This window comes from Lolium rigidum, chromosome 3, assembly GCF_022539505.1.
Source record: "Lolium rigidum isolate FL_2022 chromosome 3, APGP_CSIRO_Lrig_0.1, whole genome shotgun sequence".
Lineage (NCBI taxonomy): Eukaryota > Viridiplantae > Streptophyta > Magnoliopsida > Poales > Poaceae > Lolium > Lolium rigidum.
In genome coordinates this window covers 303,635,655-303,655,571 of record NC_061510.1, presented here as the reverse complement: position 1 = coordinate 303,655,571, position 19,917 = coordinate 303,635,655, and the positions used below count along the sequence as shown (strand labels likewise).

Genomic DNA, 19,917 nt, shown 5'->3' with positions numbered 1-19,917 from the left:
AACATTGGGCCGCTAACTAAAGCCATGAATCATGGTGGAAGTTTCAGTTTTGGACATACATCCTCAATCTCATATGAGAATAATAATTGTTGTCACATGCTTATGCATTAAAGAGGAGTCCATTATCTGTTGTCCATGTTGTCCCGGTATGGATGTCTAAGTTGAGAATAATCAAAAGCGAGAAATCCAAAATGCGAGCTTTCTCCTTAGACCTTTGTACAGGCGGCATGGAGGTAACCCATTGTGACACTTGGTTAAAACATGTGCATTGGAAAGATCCGGTAGTCCAAGCTAATTAGGACAAGGTGCGGGCACTATTAGTATACTATGCATGAGGCTTGCAACTTGTAAGATATAATTTTCATAACTCATATGCTTTATTACTACCGTTGACAAAATTGTTTCATGTTTTCAAAATAAAAGCTCTAGCACAAATATAGCAATCGATGCTTTCCTCTTTGAAGGACCATTCTTTTTACTTTTATGTTGAGTCAGTTCACCTATCTCTCTCCACCTCAAGAAGCAAACACTTGTGTGAACTGTGCATTGATTCCGACATACTTGCATATTGTACTTGTTATATGTAACGGCCCCGGATAGTACCCCTAATAGATTTTTCTTGTTCTTTACTTTTATGCATCATCATGGCATATGCATCATATCATCCATGGTTTCACAAAATAAAATAAAATAAAAACTATTTTATAAACCCTAACATATTTTGTTCCCCTCTCATATGGTTTTTATAATAAACCATCCCTCATCTTTTCATTTAACAAAACCCTAACCAAAACTATTTTATGTTTGCTACAAAATCTTTGGCTCCTACTTTATCTTTCTCTCCGCTTCTTTATTCAAAATTCAAACATCTGTTTGAATGGTTTCAAATCTTCTTTGCAAAATAGTTTTGAAAAAGAAAGGAGAAAACCCCTAAACCCTCCTCCTCCCTGGGCCTCTCTCTCCTTGGCCCGTCATCTTTTCTCCTCCCCTCTTCCCAGCGGCCCACCTCTCCAGCCCAACCCCCTCGTCCCGGCCCGTACCTCTTCGTTGTTTCTTTCCCTTCGTTGGCGTCTTCTTCACGAGAGAGCACGAGAACGGCGTGTCTTTCTCTCTGTTAACGTCACGCCGTGGTCCTCCCTCTCCCACGATCCTCCACCTGCTCCCCTCCTCCCCTTTTATTCCCTTTCAAAACCCTAGCCTCTCTTCCCCTCCACGCCGCCGCCACCTACATCCCTCCATCTTTTCTCTATTCTCTGTGAGCAAACGAAGAGAAAGAAAACCCCACTGCCACCATCCTCTTCACCATGGCGCCGCCGCTCCACACCTCCCCTCCCCGAGCTGAGACCACCAGAAGATCCGCACCGTCGCCATCTTCATCCCCTCCAAAGGAATCGAGCCGGGGCTCGCTTAATCAACGTCAAAATCGCCTATTCCCTCTCCAACTCCGGCGAGAAAGTCCTCAATTCCGGCCGCCTCCGACCTCCACCGACCCTTCCGAGCACGTCCACACATTCCAGGTGACCGTGCGCATCCCCGACACCAATCACCTCGTCCCGATTTGCTCCGAGTCGCCGGATCCATGAATGACCAGAGCTCCTCCGCCATGGGCTTCATCCTCGTGTTCTGCGAGTCTCCTTCAGGTTGATGGGCGCCCATCTCATGACACCATCCACGCAGCAGCCCGACTGGTTCGGCCCTTTTTCCTTCGCTCATGAGATCCTAGGTTCAAATCCCCACGGCTGCCATATAAATCCAACCCTTTTTCTTCTCTTTTGGTTCAGATCTCGCAGCGAACGATGCTTCAATTCGTGTGGAGCCTTTGCATATTCAACATCAGCAACTAGCCTAGCTGGTTCGTACCCTTGTGCTTCGATCAGAAGGTCCTGTGCTCAAATTCCGTTGGACTCAAATTTACATAGCATTTTTGTTTCCCAGATCCACCGACGGGCTTCGACCCAGTTTGATCCAGCGCCTACTGGGCCTCGGCCCGTGTTGCCGCCAACTTGTTCGCCGCCGAGCGTGCGGCAGGCCGCTATCCACTGCTCAGGTCCGGCCCTGTATCAGCCCCTATCTCTCTGTCTATTTTATTCTTTTGCAAATCTTGTAAAAATCATATCTCCTTATCTGTAACTCGAAATAAAATGTTTTATATATGAAAATTGTTCAGAAAAATGCAAGGAACATGAATATGCCATCCATTCATCTGTTTGCATCTCGCATCATGTCGCGCGTTGATAGTTATGCATGTCCACCTCACATATATGCGGAGTATTTCGGATTCCGAATATGGTTTTCCCCGCTCCGTTTAATATTGAAGTAGCTCACCCCTGCCATGTTATGCCATGCTAACAACCATTTAATTTGTCGGTAGTAAATGCAACTCGAACATAATAATTTGTTTGTCCGGGGTTCCGACTCCGATTAATATGGATATGTTGCATTGCACCATATTTGCCATGTCATGCATATCATCTTGATCATGCTGGATCTTATTTATCCGTAGTTGTAAGATTTGCATCCGATGTTTGTTGTAGCATTTGCTTCTTCTCGGATAGGATCGCGAAGTGGTGATGTGAGATACGACAAGTTCTCCGGATGTCCCTCGGCAAGCTTTAACAGGCAAGCATTTTCCCCTATACTCCTGTCCCTGCAGGAGTCGCTCACCTATTTTATTTTGCCTTCTCCCTCATGCTATCCTTAAGTTGCGTTCTTGTCACGTGTCCTTTCCACTTGTTACCTCAAGCAGCCCATATTGCCACCACCACCTCCTACAGCTATTGTTTGGTTATCGGGTCTGCCCTGCGAGTCGTAGTGCATGCTAGTGTTGTTTTACCTCGCTACCGTTATTGTTATCTTATCGGGTTACATGTTTGGAAGAATCATGGTTACTTTAGTTGTTGACATTTGTTTAGCGGAGGCATCGGTGGGTCAGCTGATCGTTTTATGACGGCTCACTTGTGTTTCCTTAATAACTTAGGACCCGAGTTCTGTTATACTGTTCCGAGGCCGAGCGCTCTAACCACACGTGGGTATGCTTACCGGGTCTCCCCTCGACCACTGCCGGAATCTACAGCTTTGTCCAGTGGCCACAACTAGTTTGAATGTTTGTTTGTTTCTCTCGGGCGTGCAAGCATGTTTCTTTATGGTCAGATGATATGATGTTATTTTTGGGGAAGCCGTGAGTGCCTTGTACCCCGTTGTCTCTTGCACGTTCGTAGGTTGCGGTGCCACTGCGAAGTGGTCATCCCGCTGGGCACTGTCCACCTAGCACGCAGTCGCAATAGCTGAGTCCGCTTCGGAGCACGGCCGGACTCTGATACGGGTTTAACTTAGTTAGGTGGTTTCCTGGACATTGTTGTAGTGAAGGAGAGTGCGTGTCGTGATATCCACCTGTCGTAAGTGGGTTGATCGTGCGTGTGGGCACATTTGGGCACCCCTGCAGGGTTACAATCTTATCGATAAGCCGCGTCCGCGGTTATGGACGACTTGGAGCTGTATGACTCGACCATAGACAACTTACACCTGTTGTTTCAATCATAATAACTTGCGTAGTAAGTTAGCACAACTTCAATAATAAATGGGTAAAACTTGACAACCGTGTGAGTGCCTTTGTAAGTACCTCCTGGCGAGGGGGGAACACATCGGTTGGGTTATGTTTGCAGAGTATAGAACTGTTAGCTTATGCGCTCTCTCACCTTCTCTGTTTAGACGAATGTTGCAGAGTGTCTCTATAGGTTTTTAGTGCTTGCGCGCTGCCGCTTAACCCCACCATATTGCCTATGACGTTCCTCTTGCGTCCTCTAAGTCCCCTGCGTGCCTCAAGTACAAAGGACGGCGGTTGACGAATGCTTATACGTCTTGAAGTCTTGTTAAGTACGAACCCGTACTTATTGCTGCTTCTACGGGATATAACCGGGCAGGTATGAAGATATGTTCGAAGAAGACGACGTTAGCAAGGTTACCCTTCCGGCTTGGCACGGGCGGGGTTATGGACGCCTGCTGGTTATCTTCGGGACTCTTAGTCCAATTTGTATCTTGTCCGTACTCGGACGTATTCGATCTTCTCGTATGATTTGGATCTTTGTATTGTATATTTGTATCTTGACTCGTTGGAGTCGTGGTTGTAATATATGTATCTTGTGGGCTCTATTGTAAACTCTGTTGTAATGTTACTACTCGTGGTAATTCCTGCGGCATCACGTGTGCTTTGTCGCGCACGTCGTGTCGGAGGCGTCTCCGAATCGATATCGTGCGGATTTCGGCGGGATCGCTGGAATCCTCATGGTACCGGTTCCGGGGCGTCACAAGTTGGTATCAGAGCTCAGGTTGACGATACCCCACTAGTCCAGCCTTTAGGATAACCTTGCCAACGGTCGTTGAGTTTAGAGAGTCCAAACTATTTTCTAAAATTCATTGGATAGATCTGATTAGCTCTGAATTTTCTCCTTATCTATATTCTTTCTCCTCTTACCTTTGCGAGTTTTGAGTCTTCTCTCTTATCTGAGTTTTCCGAGTCCTAGGTTCCGACGTGGGTTGGACGATCTTTGCCTTATCCTAATAGGTCCGAACTTCGAAGGACGACAGAAGCACATTATCAACAGCGGAACAACGACTTCTTGTTGGTGGTGTCGATCGTTCTACATGGAGCAACAATTCTTGTTAGTGGTGTCGAGGAGATCGACATGTCGCCTGAAGACCCGATAGTTCCACCTCTCTCCCCCGTACCTGGACGTGGAACCTCGGGGCGAGGTTCCTTGTTAGTGGTGTCGATTGTAACGGCCCCGGATAGTACCCCTAATAGATTTTTCTTGTTCTTTACTTTTATGCATCATCATGGCATATGCATCATATCATCCATGGTTTCACAAAATAAAATAAAATAAAAACTATTTTATAAACCCTAACATATTTTGTTTCCCCTCTCATATGGTTTTTATAATAAACCATCCCTCATCTTTTCATTTAACAAAACCCTAACCAAAACTATTTTATGTTTGCTACAAAATCTTTGGCTCCTACTTTATCTTTCTCTCCGCTTCTTTATTCAAAATTCAAACATCTGTTTGAATGGTTTCAAATCTTCTTTGCAAAATAGTTTTGAAAAAGAAAGGAGAAAACCCCTAAACCCTCCTCCTCACTGGGCCTCTCTCTCCTTGGCCCGTCATCTTTTCTCCTCCCTCTTCCCGGCGGCCCACCTCTCCAGACCCAACCCCTCGTCCCGGCCCGTACCTCTTCGTTGTTTCTTTCCCTTCGTTGGCGTCTTCTTCACGAGAGAGCACGAGAACGGCGTGTCTTTCTCTCTCGTTAACGTCACGCCGTGGTCCTCCCTCTCCCACGATCCTCCACCCGCTCCCCTCCTCCCCTTTTATTCCCTTTCAAAACCCTAGCCTCTCTTCCCCTCCACGCCGCCGCCACCTACATCCCTCCATCTTTTCTCTATTCTCTCGTGAGCAAACGAAGAGAAAGAAAACCCCACCGCCACCATCCTCTTCACCATGGCGCCGCCGCTCACACCTCCCCTCCCGAGCTGAGACCACCAGAAGATCCGCACCGTCGCCATCTTCATCCCCTCCAAAGGAATCGAGCCGGGGCTCGCTTAATCAACGTCAAAATCGCCTATTCCCTCTCCAACTCCGGCAAGAAAGTCCTCAATTCCGGCCGCCTCCGACCTCCACCGACCCTTCCGAGCACGTCCACACATTCCAGGTGACCGTGCGCATCCCCGACACCAATCACCTCGTCCCGATTTGCTCCGAGTCGCCGGATCCATGAATGACCAGAGCTCCTCCGCCATGGGCTTCATCCTCGTGTTCTGCGAGTCTCCTTCAGGTTGATGGGCGCCCATCTCATGTCATTACCATTGTTTTGATCGCTGCATTCATTACATATGTTTACAAATAATATGATCAAGGTTATGATGGCATGTCACTTCAGAAATTATCTTTGTTATCGTTTTACCTGCTCGGGACGAGCGAGAACTAAGCTTAGGGATGCTGATACGTCTCGACGTATCGATAATTTCTTATGTCCCATGCCATATTATTGATGATACCTACATGTTTTATGCACACTTTATGTCATATTCGTGCATTTTCCGGAACTAACCTATTAACAAGATGCCGAAGAGCCAGTTGCTGTTTTCTGCTGTTTTTGGTTTCAGAAATCCTAGTAACGAAATATTCTTGGAATTGGACGAAATCAAGACCCAGGGTCCTATTTTGCCACGAACCTTCCAGAAGACCGAAAGGGATACGAAGTGGGGCCACGAGGGGCCACCACCATAGGGCGGCGCGGCCCAGGCCTTGGCCACGCCAACCTGTGGCGTGGGGCCCTCGTGTGGCCCCCCCACGTTGCCCTTCCGCCTACTTAAAGCCTCCATCGCGAAACCCCTGATGCGAAAAACCACGATACGGAAAACCTTCCAGAGACGCCGCCGCCGCCAATCCCATCTCGGGGGATTCTGGAGATCTCCTCCGGCACCCTGCCGGAGAGGGGATTCATCTCCCGGAGGACTCTACACCGCATTGGATCAGCATAAGATTAATGCTACAAAAGTAATTGTTTTCAATCATTTGCGCACTATATCGGCCTCTTTCGTTCATTTCCTGATATCAAGTAACTAATAACTCCCTTTGTTCATTTAATTTCTTTGCCCTGTAGGGTTTGGAAACGGTTCAAAGATGACATAACCGATGAATTCAAAGATGAGCTAACATTTAGAATGTTAGCTAATGTGGATACTCAGCCACCGGGGACCAATCTATGTGGATACTATGTTTGTGAGTTCATCCGAGGACTCACCTCTGAGCGGAGGGCTCAGGATATCGACTTGCGGATGCATGACTTGCGGAGGAAGCTTAGTCTAGAAGCTCGCTTCCGAGCCAATTCAAGCGAAATTAGCGAGGATTTTTATGAGAGAAGTCGTCCATCCTAAAGGAGAGCACTATTACGAGGACTAAGAACTTCTGCTGCCGTAAATTGTATATGAAAACTTGTTTGAAGTTGTATATGGTCACCCAAGATTGAATATTATATATTCCTCTTGAATTCTTTTTGTTTGAAATTTTAAACTTGTTTGAAATTGTACAGTCATATGCATCAATGTGTAACGTGTATATAGTAGCGTAGAATATGTGTACTGAAACTTCTTTGTAATTAAAATGAAATACAAAATAAAATATAAAAGAAATGAAACACAACAAAATAAAAAGAAACCAGATTTAGGGGGGTTAAAACCCTAAACCTGCGGAGACCTTTAGTCCCGGTTGGTCCGACCAACCGCGAATAAAGGTCCTTCGCCCGACGGCGCTGCCGCTCACGTGGTTGGGCCTTTAGTCGCGGTTCGTAAGCAACCGCGACTAAAGGGGGGATTTAGTCTCGCATAATTAGTCCCGGTTGCACAACCGGGATTAAAACTAGTTTCCAACCGTGATTAAAGCCCCTTTTTCTACCAGTGAGGCAATGAGAAAGGTACACGACAAGGAAAACAACCCAATGGAAGAAAACAAGGAAGTGATTAATCATGAACCGAACATGACATATCCTGCCGGGAGAGACACCGCACCGACTAAGTAGAAATTAGTGGAAAAATAAATTTCTCAAACTTCACATGTACTTCACTTATATGTACATAATTTTTTCAGTGTGAGTCGACGTTTTGAGCGAGACACCTGTCTTGACTTTGTCAATCTCAAGACTCGCCAGCTCAGTTTTTTCAACGGTGCTCGAGGAGTAAGTTGTGCATGCATTCATTCAAAAACAAAAAGGTGATTATATATAGGTATATGTGAGCGTACGTATCTGTATAGCGTTTACAGAAAAATGTAGATAGCATCGATATTTCCGATGATAAACTAATATATTTTTCACTTTTGATGTAACGCACGGGTATATGTCCTAGTCTTTATAGAAGAAGAGAGCTCTAAAAAACTAACCTGGAGCACAACATACAAGTGGAACTGGAACCCAACCACCAAGACAACTCAGCTAATACAAACCACTCCATAAAAGACTGCAACTGGGCATAGACAACTCGCCAGCTCAGCCTGGCGACTTTTCCATGTCCACCATCGGAGACGACGCTGTGAGATTCCACTTCAGGCCACGTTCGACATTTTGGGTTTCAAAATCTTCCACTTCAAGGTCCTGCGCCGAGATGAATTAAGGGCCGCGAGTAGTGGCGGTAGTAAGCCATACGCGCACACATAGATGTTGCTTTCCCGGTGCCACCTATTACCATATCTGAACTCAAGTTCGTCATACCTAGTATGCACGTACATAGCTCACTCTCTCCTTTACATACTTTCCTTACGGAACAAGAAAATGTGAGAAATGCAAGCAGACATTCCTGAGGTGTACGAGTAAAGATGTATGGTCTGGTCGATTATAAAGCAATGCACGATTCAGCTAGCTACCTGGCAGAGTTTGTACGACAACTCATTATTGTTGTACTATCTCTTTTCTAGTATCGTCCAACATCCAGAACGTGTTGGTGATATGTTTCGGTCAATCAGTGGGATAGTGCATTGCGAGATTGGGACCTCCCACTGCTTTTTTCTAGGGTAAGGGCATTTTCAGCGGCGCGACGCATTTCGGACGTTCAAATTGTCCGCGGGCGTCCATTTGCGTCGCCTGGCGGACGCGGAAATGGTCGTGTGTCCGTTTTCGACTGGGGTTGGCTCCAGCGGGGCGACGCATTTTGGGCGCTGGCCAGAATTTAAAAAAGTTGAAATAGCGTCGACTTTGCACGAAATTACAGCCGCAAATTGAGGGCTGAAACAAGTTCATCACACTTTGCAGCTCGTACGGCGCAAAGTGGAGCAAAAGGGGCACAACAAGGCCTGAACAACAATTTAAAAAGGTCCAAAAGGAGGCCAAGGTGTTGGGCGCATGGCGGCGGCGATCAGGCGTCTCGCGCGCGGATTTCGGCGCGCCTTGATACGTCTCTGACGTATCGATAATTTCTTATGTTCCATGCCATATTATTGATGATACCTACATGTTTTATGCACACTTTATGTCATATTCGTGCATTTTCTGGAACTAACCTATTAACAAGATGCCGAAGAGCCGATTCTTTGTTTCTGCTGTTTTTGGTTTCAGAAGTCCTAGTAACGAAATATTCTCGGAATTGGACGAAATCAAGACCCAGGGTCCTATTTTGCCACGAACCTTCCAGAAGACCGAAAGGGATACGAAGTGGGGCCACGAGGGGCCACCACCATAGGGCGGCGCGGCCCAGGCCTTGGCCGCGCCAACCTGTGGCGTGGGGCCCTCGTGTGCCCCCCCCCACGTTGCCCTTCCGCCTACTTAAAGCCCCCTGATGCGAAAAACCACGATACGGAAAACCTTCCAGAGACGCCGCCGCAAATCCCATCTCGGGGGATTCTGGAGATCTCCTCCGGCACCCTGCCGGAGAGGGGATTCATCTCCCGGAGGACTCTACACCGCCATGGTCGCCTCCGGAGTGATGAGTGAGTAGTTCACCCCTGGACTATGGGTCCATAGCAGTAGCTAGATGGTTGTCTTCTCCTCATTGTGCTTCATTGTTGGATCTTGTGAGCTGCCTAGCATGATCAAGATCATCTATCTGTAATGCTATATGTTGTGTTTGTCGGGATCCGATGGATAGAGATTACCATGTTATGTTAATTATCAAGTTATTACATATGTGTTGTTTATGATCTTGCATGCTCTCCGTTATTAGTAGAGGCTCGGCCAAGTTGATGCTAGTAACTCCAAGAGGGAGTATTTATGCTCGATAGTGGGTTCATGCCTGCATTGATATACGGGGAGTGACGAAACCCCTAAGGTTGTGTTGTGTTGTTGCCACTAGGGATAAAACATTGATGCTATGTCTAAGGATGTAGTTGTTGATTACATTACGCACCATACTTAATGCAATTGTCCATTGCTTTGCAACTTAATACCGGAGGGGGTTCGGACGATAACTCTGAAGGTGGACTTTTTAGGCATAGATGCGGTTGGATGGCGGTCTATGTACTTTGTCGTAATGCCCAATTAAATCTCACTTGTACTTATCATGACATGTATGTGCATTGTTATGCCCTCTCTATTTGTCAATTGCCCGACTGTAATTTGTTCACCCAACATGCTTTTATCTTATGGGAGAGACACCTCTAGTGAGCTGTGGACCCCGGTCCATTCTTTTATACCGAAATACAAATCTGCTGCAATACTTGTTCTTTACTATTTTCTCTCGCAAACAATCATCTTCCACACAATACGGTTAATCCTTTGTTACAGCAAGCCGGTGAGATTGACAACCTCATCTGTTTCGTTGGGGCAAAGTACTTTGGTTGTGTTGTGCGGGTTCCACGTTGGCGCCGGAATCTGCGGTGTTGCGCCGCACTACATCCCGCCACCATCAACCTTCAACGTGCTTCTTGGCTCCTCCTGGTTCGATAAACCTTGGTTTCTTTCTGAGGGAAAACTTGCTGCTGTGCGCATCATACCTTCCTCTTGGGGTTCCCAACGAACGTGTGAGTTACACGCCATCACGCCTCTTCATGAACCATGCCCTGGTGTCGTCGTCGACGCCGCTCAAGTCGGCAAGCATGATCCTTGTGTCTTCTGCACGCAATTTTGCGTCGGCGTCAGCCTTTTTAGCCTCGATGTCCAGCCTTTGGACATCGAGGACCTCCTTGGCGAGGTTCTGGTAGATGGCAGCTGCGGCCTCTTTTTCCAGACGCCTCTTGTCGTCCCTAGCATCCATGGCGGCACGGTTGTCGGCCATTATCTTCTCCATGCTCTGCGTGAACGCAATGGCCTGCGCCTCCCGGACAAGATCGGCCTTGGTAGCCTTATGGCCTCGTGGACGAGGTGGAAGGACTGGACGGCCTTGATCGTCGTCTTCGCCGTCGAGGGTGACCGCTGTCCCATTCTTCACAGCTTCTAGGTAGGCCGCAAAGCTTGTCATCCACTTGTTGTTGTCTTTGAGCACCTCCCAATAATGGACCATATGAAAGCCCTTCTTGTGCGTCGCCCTGAACTTCTGCAAGGCGCGGGATACCTGCAATCATAGCCGCCAATGATGTACAATGACGCAAATTGACGCAAGGACGCAAATTGTCTACAATGATGATGGTTCTATCGTCTTTACCACTGTCATGACGCCAGTGCCGCTTACGGGGTTGTTTATAGCATGTTCGACCGCCAAGCATAACTTGGCAGTCTCTTGTTTGATGTAGTTCCATCTTTTCCGGAGGGACTCTTCCTTTCGAGGGCCTGTGATATGGTAGGGCGGGTGCATCCTGGTCTCGTTGTACTGCTGCAAGACCTTGGCCCAATACACCTTGCCCTTTTGCTGGGCGCCGGTCTAGTTTCCAATTTCGCGCCGGTCTAGTTTCCAATTTCGCGCGGGGGAATGGCCAGTGGCGGGAATAATATCGCCCTCCAGCCACTGACGCACGGGTCCTACGTCTTTTTCGGCGGACACTCGGCGCGACCGCCGAGCGTCCGCGGAGACGCAAACCTGACCCCCGCGGACGGCCCGGTCACTTTGCGTCGCCCCGCTGGAACAGGCCCCAGACGCATTTCCGGTCACGGCGGAGGAAAACGGTCGCTCAGCGACCGTTTGCGTCGCGCCGCTGGAGATGCCCTAAATGGAATAAGCTCTGCCTTTTCACTATATAAATAAAAGCATCTTTGGCAGGTACCTGATCCGGGATGGATTAACTACACCAGCAATGTCAGCAACAGAAATAAAAGTGTCAGAACAGATACCGGAAAGAAGAATCGTAAACATGATTACAATAATTTTGGCGCCAGATTTTTAAACAAGTTCATCAAATCCACTAGATTTTACAATGATTTTGCAAAAGATTAACTAAATACGAAGTTCTTCAAACACTACACTAAGCTAGACCAGGGTTTTTACTACTTCACCGGGACATGGGGGCGATGTGAAGGCGGCAGATCTTCGCGAAGGGGTCCTCATCGCCGGTGCCCTCATCAGAGAGGTAGGTCTCATCGTTGGAGTAGTCGACGACAATGAAGCCGTGCCGCGCCATCTCCGACCCAATGGACGCCCAGTTAGTTCGGCGCATGTTGCGCTCCTCCTCATCCTCCTCCTCGTGGGCCATGCCGATGTAGGGCACCTCCCACGTGGATTCGTCCTCCTCCTCCACGTCGCTGCTCGTGTTGAACTCGATTGGTAGGGGTGGAGGAGGCTTGCGAGCTGCAGACATGATCAAGCGCGCCGCCGCCGACGGCCCCGCCTCGTCGTCATGCATGAGCGGAAGAATGTCATCCACGCAGGAGAGCATGGTGACGCGCTTGCTTGGAGATGCGAGCGGCGCGCTCGCCTCATCAACGCAGAACTGCGGCCGCTTGTCAGATTAATCCAGCTGCCACGAGCAAAATTGGGCGACATCATCGGTACCATAGGTGGAGCGGGCGTAAGAGGCGAGGATGCGGATTTACCCCCATCTGAACCCTCACATCAGCCTTGAATAGGGGCTTCGCGTGACGGGTATGGTATCCCGCAATGAAAATCGTGATGTGGGCCGTGGTGCGCGTATGTTTTGGCCGTGTTTGACCCACCACCGTATAAAATCGCGATGCAGAAAGGTTGGGTATCTGTTAGAGATGTTCTAAGAGGAAACTACAAAAGAACATGTATTACAAAAAAGACAGCAACACTAACGAGAGACGGACTGGAAATACAAGACATCGGTATGATTCGAGAGAGCACATGACACGCTGAAAGAATACAAAATCTAGTCAAAGCGCTGCCATTGTGCAAAATCAATAGCACCTATGCCACGATGGCCCACCGCATACTCAAACGCTTTGTAGCTACGGTCACACCAGTAACGCGCCACAATAAAACCATCATGAAGGAAATCACCTAGAATCTTGCACGTGCCAACACTACATGAAAATCTATCACACCCCAAAAGTATTACATAGCCCCGGAAGGTACAGAGAAAAGAATCACAGGAAATCAAACCACCAAAGAACACATATGTTAGCTCAAGGTTAATCTAAATAAAAAAGTTCAAAATTTTGAGAAAAAAGGAAATTGTTCACCTTTAGTATAGTACTTATAACAATAGAAATTTGCAAAATTGGATGCAAAGCTTTTAACTTATGATTAAGTGCCTCCATGTTGCAAAAAAAAAAGTGCGTCCATATTGCAGGTTTCATGCAGGTGAGAATAATTTTGTTTTAGTAACACTCTTGAGTTTTTTTTTTTTTTTGCGAGTAAACACTCTTGAGTTATTTTGGCAATAACCAAACGAGCAACAACGGCATGTTGTCGGCCAGGCGGTTAACTTTGCAAAGTCGATGATGCATGCATGCGATGATGCCGTTAGAAAGAAGGACAAACTTGCGGACGCTATCGACATGAAGTTCACCAAGCAGATGGCGTTTCATGACAAGAGGAAAAACATGATGATGCATTGGATGATCTACTCAACAACATTGAGGAGTATCAGGTGTTGATGCTCACCATAGTCGGAGAGACATGCCAAATTAGATCATCACTAGTAGAAAAGAGGGCTTTGGTTTTTTGCTTCAAAGAGCAGTAGCACCGGATTTGGCACGAACCGGTGCTAAAGGGGTCATTAGCACCGGCTCGTGCGGTCTGGACGTCCAGGGGACCAGCCGCGGCATTAGCACCGGTTCGTGAGGGACCTTTAGCACCTAAAGGGTTGGCGTCAGCCGCGAACACTTTAGCACTAGGTTTTTCTGCTCCCCACGCACCTTCACCCCCCCTGATCGCCTTTTTAAACTCTGTAAAATAGAAAAGAAAATGATAGAAAATTCAAAAAATAAAATCTTTTGAGATTCCTGTATGTTACGACGTCGGAAAATTAACAAATTTGAATTTCTTTTTTTTGCATAAAAACTTTAGAAAAAGGTAAAATAACATTAACTTTTGCCTACGACGTCGGAAAAAAGCGTATAATATATCAAAATGATCGTGTGAAAAAGTTACATCCTCGGTTTACCAGTTAGACAATTTTTAGATTCTCAAAATTCGAAATTAAAATATAAAGCAGGAAGATTTTAGTTTTTACCTAGAAATTTAGGATTTTATATATTTTTTCTATTTTTTAAAAATTAAAATTAATAATTGTATCCTGCATAAAGATTACTATTACTTTTAGCAAATTATAAGATTTTCAAATTTTCAGGTTTTAGGTTTGGCAAAAAATATTAAAATAATTAAAAATAATTAAAAAATAATACAAATTATAGTTAATGTGTATTTATTTATTCAAGATTATTATTACATCATTACTTTTGTTTATTAAAATAATTATTTGAAATTCAAACAATAAAGAAATATGACATCGACCAACATGTTAATAGGATTGATATGATACTACTATCACATACATGCACGCGAAGCTCTTGGATGCGGGACAGGAAGGAACTTGGAAGTTAAGCGTGCTAGTGCTAGAGTAGTGGGAGGATGGGTGACCGAGCGGGAAGTTTGATCACGAGTAAGTAATTTGACTAGAGATAAAAAAAGGGAGTGAAAAATAATTTGAATTTTTTTACGGTAGCGGGATTCTACCGCGGAAGCGTTTTGGTGTGTCCTCTCACTCGGACGCTCGACAGCCGCCACGTGGTGCCCCTTTAGCACCGGTGCTAACGGGGGCCTTTAGCACCGGATACTTAGCACCGGTTGGGCATCCGGTGTATATGACCATTTCGAACCGGTGCTAAACCCCGATCTCTACTAGTGCATGTAGATATTGCAATACCTACATGAGGTTGGGTACATGATAAAGGGGAAGAAGATCACGTTCTCTTAAGAGCATCTCTAGCAGAGCCCGTAAAAGTGCAAATCGAAAAACTCGACTTCAGTCTTCCGAAAACGTGTTTACGGGTCGCAAAACGACTGGCGCAGAATAGACCCTATAAACTAAAACTGAAAAACGAAATATTCGAAAAATCATCTTCTTCTTCACAAGAACTGTCCACGCCGCTGCCTAGATCTTCCTGCGCGGGCCGGCAACCGCGCCCCTGGCTACAGCCGCGAGCTTGGGGATTAAACGAGGACGGTCGGGTATAGGGAATTGAAGAACCAAGCTGGAGCGCAGGTCTGAGCGATACGGCCGGACGCGGCCGTGATTGCTGCTGCTTGGCCCCGCGCGCGCACGCTAATGCTAATGCTTGGCCCCTGCCGCGCATTGCTAATGCTTGAGCGCGGGCACGCAGCTGCTAGCCGTGCCGCTGCGCGCTTGCTGCCGCGCCATGGCTATGTCTTGATGTGCCCGCCCGCCGCTCGTCCCGTCTGCAGCCATGAGTTATCGCACAAGTTTAGGAAATCAACCAGAAATCAGCGGCTGGAGGCAGTTGTACGGACGGCGGCCTACAGGAGTGGTGAGAAATCCGTTTAGTTTTGGACCTGTAACCCGCCCTTCGGTGTGTATTAGTAGGGGTCGAGTCTAATTCGGTCCCCTGAAAAAGTTTTTCGGGCAGGACAGCAAGTTCAGTCTCTGGTCTGCGCCACTTTTGACCCGAACCCGTAAATCGGCCGGAAAAATACGGTTCTGGCGTGTTTTACGGACTCTGTTAGAGATACTCTAATAATGGAACAACAACCAACCATTAGTAGACACACGGCCATTCTAAATTGTAGGAAATTCTGCATGGGCTAAAGTATCCAATAAATATCAATCCGTTGCAACACAGGCCGAATCGTTGGCAAACTGAATGTGCAGAGCAAGGGCTTGATGCCAATGACGGTGCACGTCAAGGCAAGAAGGAAACTATAAAGGTGCACGGCAAGGGAAACAATCCAATGAAAGAAAATAAGTAAGTGATTAATGAACCGACCATGACATATCCTGCCGGGACGGGCACTGCACTAACTAGGTAAAAATTAGTGAAAAAATAAATTTCTCAAACTTCACATGTACTTCACTTATATGTACTCCCTCCGGTTCATATTAATTGACTCTAATATGGATGTATCTAGAACTAAAATGTGTCTAGATACATCCATATTGAAGTCAATTAATATGAATCGGAGGGAGTACATAATTTTTTCAGTGTGAGTCGACGTTTCGAGCGAGACACCTACCTTGATATTGTCAATCTCAAGACTCGCCAGGTCAGTTTTTTCAATGGTGCTTGAGTGGTAAGTTGTGCATGCATTCATTTAAAAAGGTGAGTATATATACATATATGTGAGTGTCTATATATGTATTGTGTTTCCAGAAAAATGTAGATAATGTCGATGTTTTCGATGATAAACTATTTTTTTCACTTTCGGTGCAACGCTGGGGCATGTGTCCTAGTTTTTATTGAAAAGAGGGCTCTTAGAAGATAACCTGGGGCGCAACATACAAGTGGGACCCAACCACTAAGACAGCTCAGCTAATACAAACCACTCCACAAAAGACTGCAACTGGGCACAGACAGCTCGCCAGCTCAGCCTGGCGACTTTTCCATGTCCATCATCGGAGACGAAGCTGTGACATTCCACTACAGGCCTTTGGGTTTCAAAATCTTCCACTTCAAGGTCCTGCGCCGAGATGAATTAAGTGCCGCGAGTAGTGGCGGTAGTAAGCCATACGCGGACACATAGATGTTGCTTTCCCGGTGCCACCTATTACCATATCTGAAGTCAAGTTCGTGATACCTAGTATGCACGTACATAGCTCACTCTCTCCTTTACATACTTTCTTAACAAGAAGATGTGAGAAATGGAAGCAGATATTCGTGAGGTGTACGAGTAAACATGTATGGTTTGGTCGTTTATAAAGCAATGCATGATTCAGCTAGTTAGCTAGCAGAGTTTGTAGGACAACTCATTATTGTTGTACTACCTCTTTTCTAGTATCGTCCAACACCCAGAACGTGTTGGTGATTGCGAGATCGCGAGATTATTAGTATCGTCCAACTAACTCTTTTCAGTCAATCAGTCAGATGGTGCATTGCGAGATTGGGAGCCTTCCACTGCTTTTTTTTTTGGGTAAATGGCATGAGCTCTGCCTTTCCACTATATAAATGAAAGTATCTCTCGCAGGTACCCCATCCGGCCGAACCACATAGCACAGATGGGTTAACTACATCGGCCATGTTTGCAACAAAAATTAAAAATAGCAGAATAGATACCAGAAAGAAGAGGCCGTAAACACCGGTGTGTTTTGGCAAACGCCAGAAAATAACGGTGTCCTATAGCAAATTTTTCCTTACAATAATTTTGGCACCAAATTTTTAAACAAGTTCACCGAGTCCGCTAGATTTTACAATGATTTTGCAAAAGATGAACTAAATACAAAGTTCCTCAAACACTATACTAAGCTAGCCCGGGGTTTATACTACTTCACCGAGACTTGGCGGTGGATCTTCATGCGAAGGGGTCCTCATAGTTGGTGTCCTCGTTAGAGAGGTAGGTCTCGTCGTTGGAGGAGTCGACGACGACAAAGTCACGCCACCCCATCTCTGACCCAATGGCCGCCTGGTTCATCTGACACACGTTGCGCTCCTCCTCCTCCTCCTCTTCCTCGTGAGGGAGTTGCACCGGGCCATGCCGAGGTAGCGCGGCTTCTTCCTCCTCCTCGTTGCTGCTCGTGTTGATCTCAATTGGAAGGGGTGGAGGAGGCATGCACGCTGCCGACATGATCAAGTGTGCCGCCGCCGATGGCCCCGCCTCGTCATCATGCACACGCGGAAGAATGCCAGTCCACACGGGATTAACTACATCAACAATGTTAGCAACAAAAAAAGTGTTGGAACAGATACCAGAAAGAAGAATCGTAAACACGATTACACTAATTTTGGTGCCAGATTTTTGAACAAGTTCATCGAATCCGCTAGATTTCACAACGATTTTGCAAAACATGAATTAAATACAAATTTTCTCAAACACTGCACTAAGCTAGCCGGTGGTTTGTACTACTTCACCGGGACATGGGGGAATGCGAAGGCGGCGGATCTTCACAAAGGGGTCCCAGTCGTCGGTGTCCTCATCGGAGAGGTAGATCTCGTCGTTGAAGTAGTCGACGACGAAGCCGCGCCGCGCCATCTCAGACCCAATGGTGCCCAATCCGTTCGGCGCACATTGACCCCTCCCCCTCCTCGTGGTCCAAGCCGGGGTAGCGCGCCTCCCGCGTGGCTTCTTCCTCCTTGTCGTCGCTTCTCGTGTTGAGCTTGATTGGAAGGGGTGGAGGAGGCATGCACGTTGCCGACATGATCAAGTGCTGCCACCGATGGCCCCGCCTCATCACCATGCGCGCGCGGAAGAATGCCATTCCACACGGGAGAGAGCGGATTGCTGCGGGAGAGCGCGCCAATGTGCTTGCTTGGAGATGCGACGGGCGCACATGGTGAGCGCCTCCGGTGCTCGCCTTGTCGACGCAGAACCGCGGCCGCACGTCAGATTAATCCAGACGCCACGAGAAAAATTGGGCGGCGTCATCGGTAGCAGAGGTGGAGCGGGTGGAGAGGAGTACGGTGGTGCCGGCGATTTGAAAAATGGCACTGACAAGGAGCTCGATTTGGTGGAGTGCGGCGGGCGGAGGACGCGAGGATGCGGATTCACTAGTAGAGAAAAGGCTATAGGGGCACGACTAATGGCAGTGGGCTCCAGCATGCACACACGCCTACTATTTTTAGCAGTGACTAGTACGGTCGTAGTGGTAGCGTACCACCAGATACGGCACATGGCTAGTAAGTGGAGACCACGTGTGCACATGACAAGAAAATTTCTGCAGCAGGCGAAAACGGGGCACGCGACAGGTAAGAAGATAGTGGTAGTGATGAGTGCAAGTACACAAATCAACTATAGCTAGTTTCAAAATAAGAGTATCGAACCACGAGGATCTACTAGTTAAGGTCTGAATGCCCCTTACTACTATATATATTAAAGGCTACTTGTAAATTGTTCTCTAATCTCAAATTAAGGTGTTTTTAAAAGGATTGTTGTAATTGGTTGCAAGAAAGTAAACAAAGTAATAGGTAAAAAGTGTTATGAGAAATGGGTTGAAAATTAATAAAAAAATAGTGTTCTCGGGAATTATTAGATCCACCTCTAGCAATGGGATTCATGTTAATCAAGATAAAATATGTCTTTAATAATATTGTGTGTGGGCAGATCGAGCTCCATAACAAGATGCGCCACGAGAGCCATCGGTCATCGCATCTCTAAATAACCATAGCAGCTTCTACAAGCTACATATTGACTATTGCTATTAAGGGTTTCACCCCATGGTTATCGATGTGAGCTTGGTGAGTCCCTCTTTATCCCCCTCATCCATATGTTAAAGTGCTGATACGGTAATGTCACTTCTCGCCATTCACTTTACCACACTTTAAAGTGTAGTTCCCTCTCGAGACCATCAGGCAAATATTACATGGTGCACAACATATAATATCAAGAGAGAGAAGTAACACACATTAATACTTAAAACCATAGATTGTCTTAGATTCATCTCATATTCATGCTAGGGTTTATTCATCTCCCAAAAAATTAAACAAACTACTCACACATGGAATAATCAAGAACATCATCATAATATTATGGATGGGACAAAAGTAATGTAATGAATTCGAATACAAATCCACAATAGTAATCAAGATTACAACTATGCTTTAAGGATAATGGGATCGGTGAGGGTAATGGAGATGCATCGGTTGATGACGAAGGGGATGATGCCTTGTCCTCTGATGATCCGCGTAGCATTCCGGAGGATGTCTTCTCCAAAGTTCCTTCTCTAGATCTGATCAGGGGTGGCGTTTCTGTGTTTTTGAGAGCTATGTTTCTCAGATCTCTCTGCCGACTGCGCGAGATGAAAGTATTTAACGAGGCAGTGCTCCTGTCACACCGTACGGGCGGACAGTAAGGGTGGGCTCCCCCCGTACTGATGCCCGCTAAACTTACTGGAAGTTGTCCTCGCATCCTCCTTTCGCCCAGGTGCATAATTAAGT

At 46.7% G+C, this 19,917-nt stretch overlaps 1 long non-coding RNA gene across 1 annotated transcript; it reads left to right on the top strand.

Moving 5' to 3' along the window:
* The first annotated feature begins 801 nt into the window (after positions 1-801).
* On the top strand, positions 802-2,036 carry LOC124699780. The gene is made up of 3 exons (XR_007001518.1): positions 802-1,688; positions 1,782-1,852; positions 1,936-2,036. It is a non-coding gene; the product is annotated as an uncharacterized LOC124699780 (long non-coding RNA).
* Positions 2,037-19,917: the final 17,881 nt, after the last annotated feature.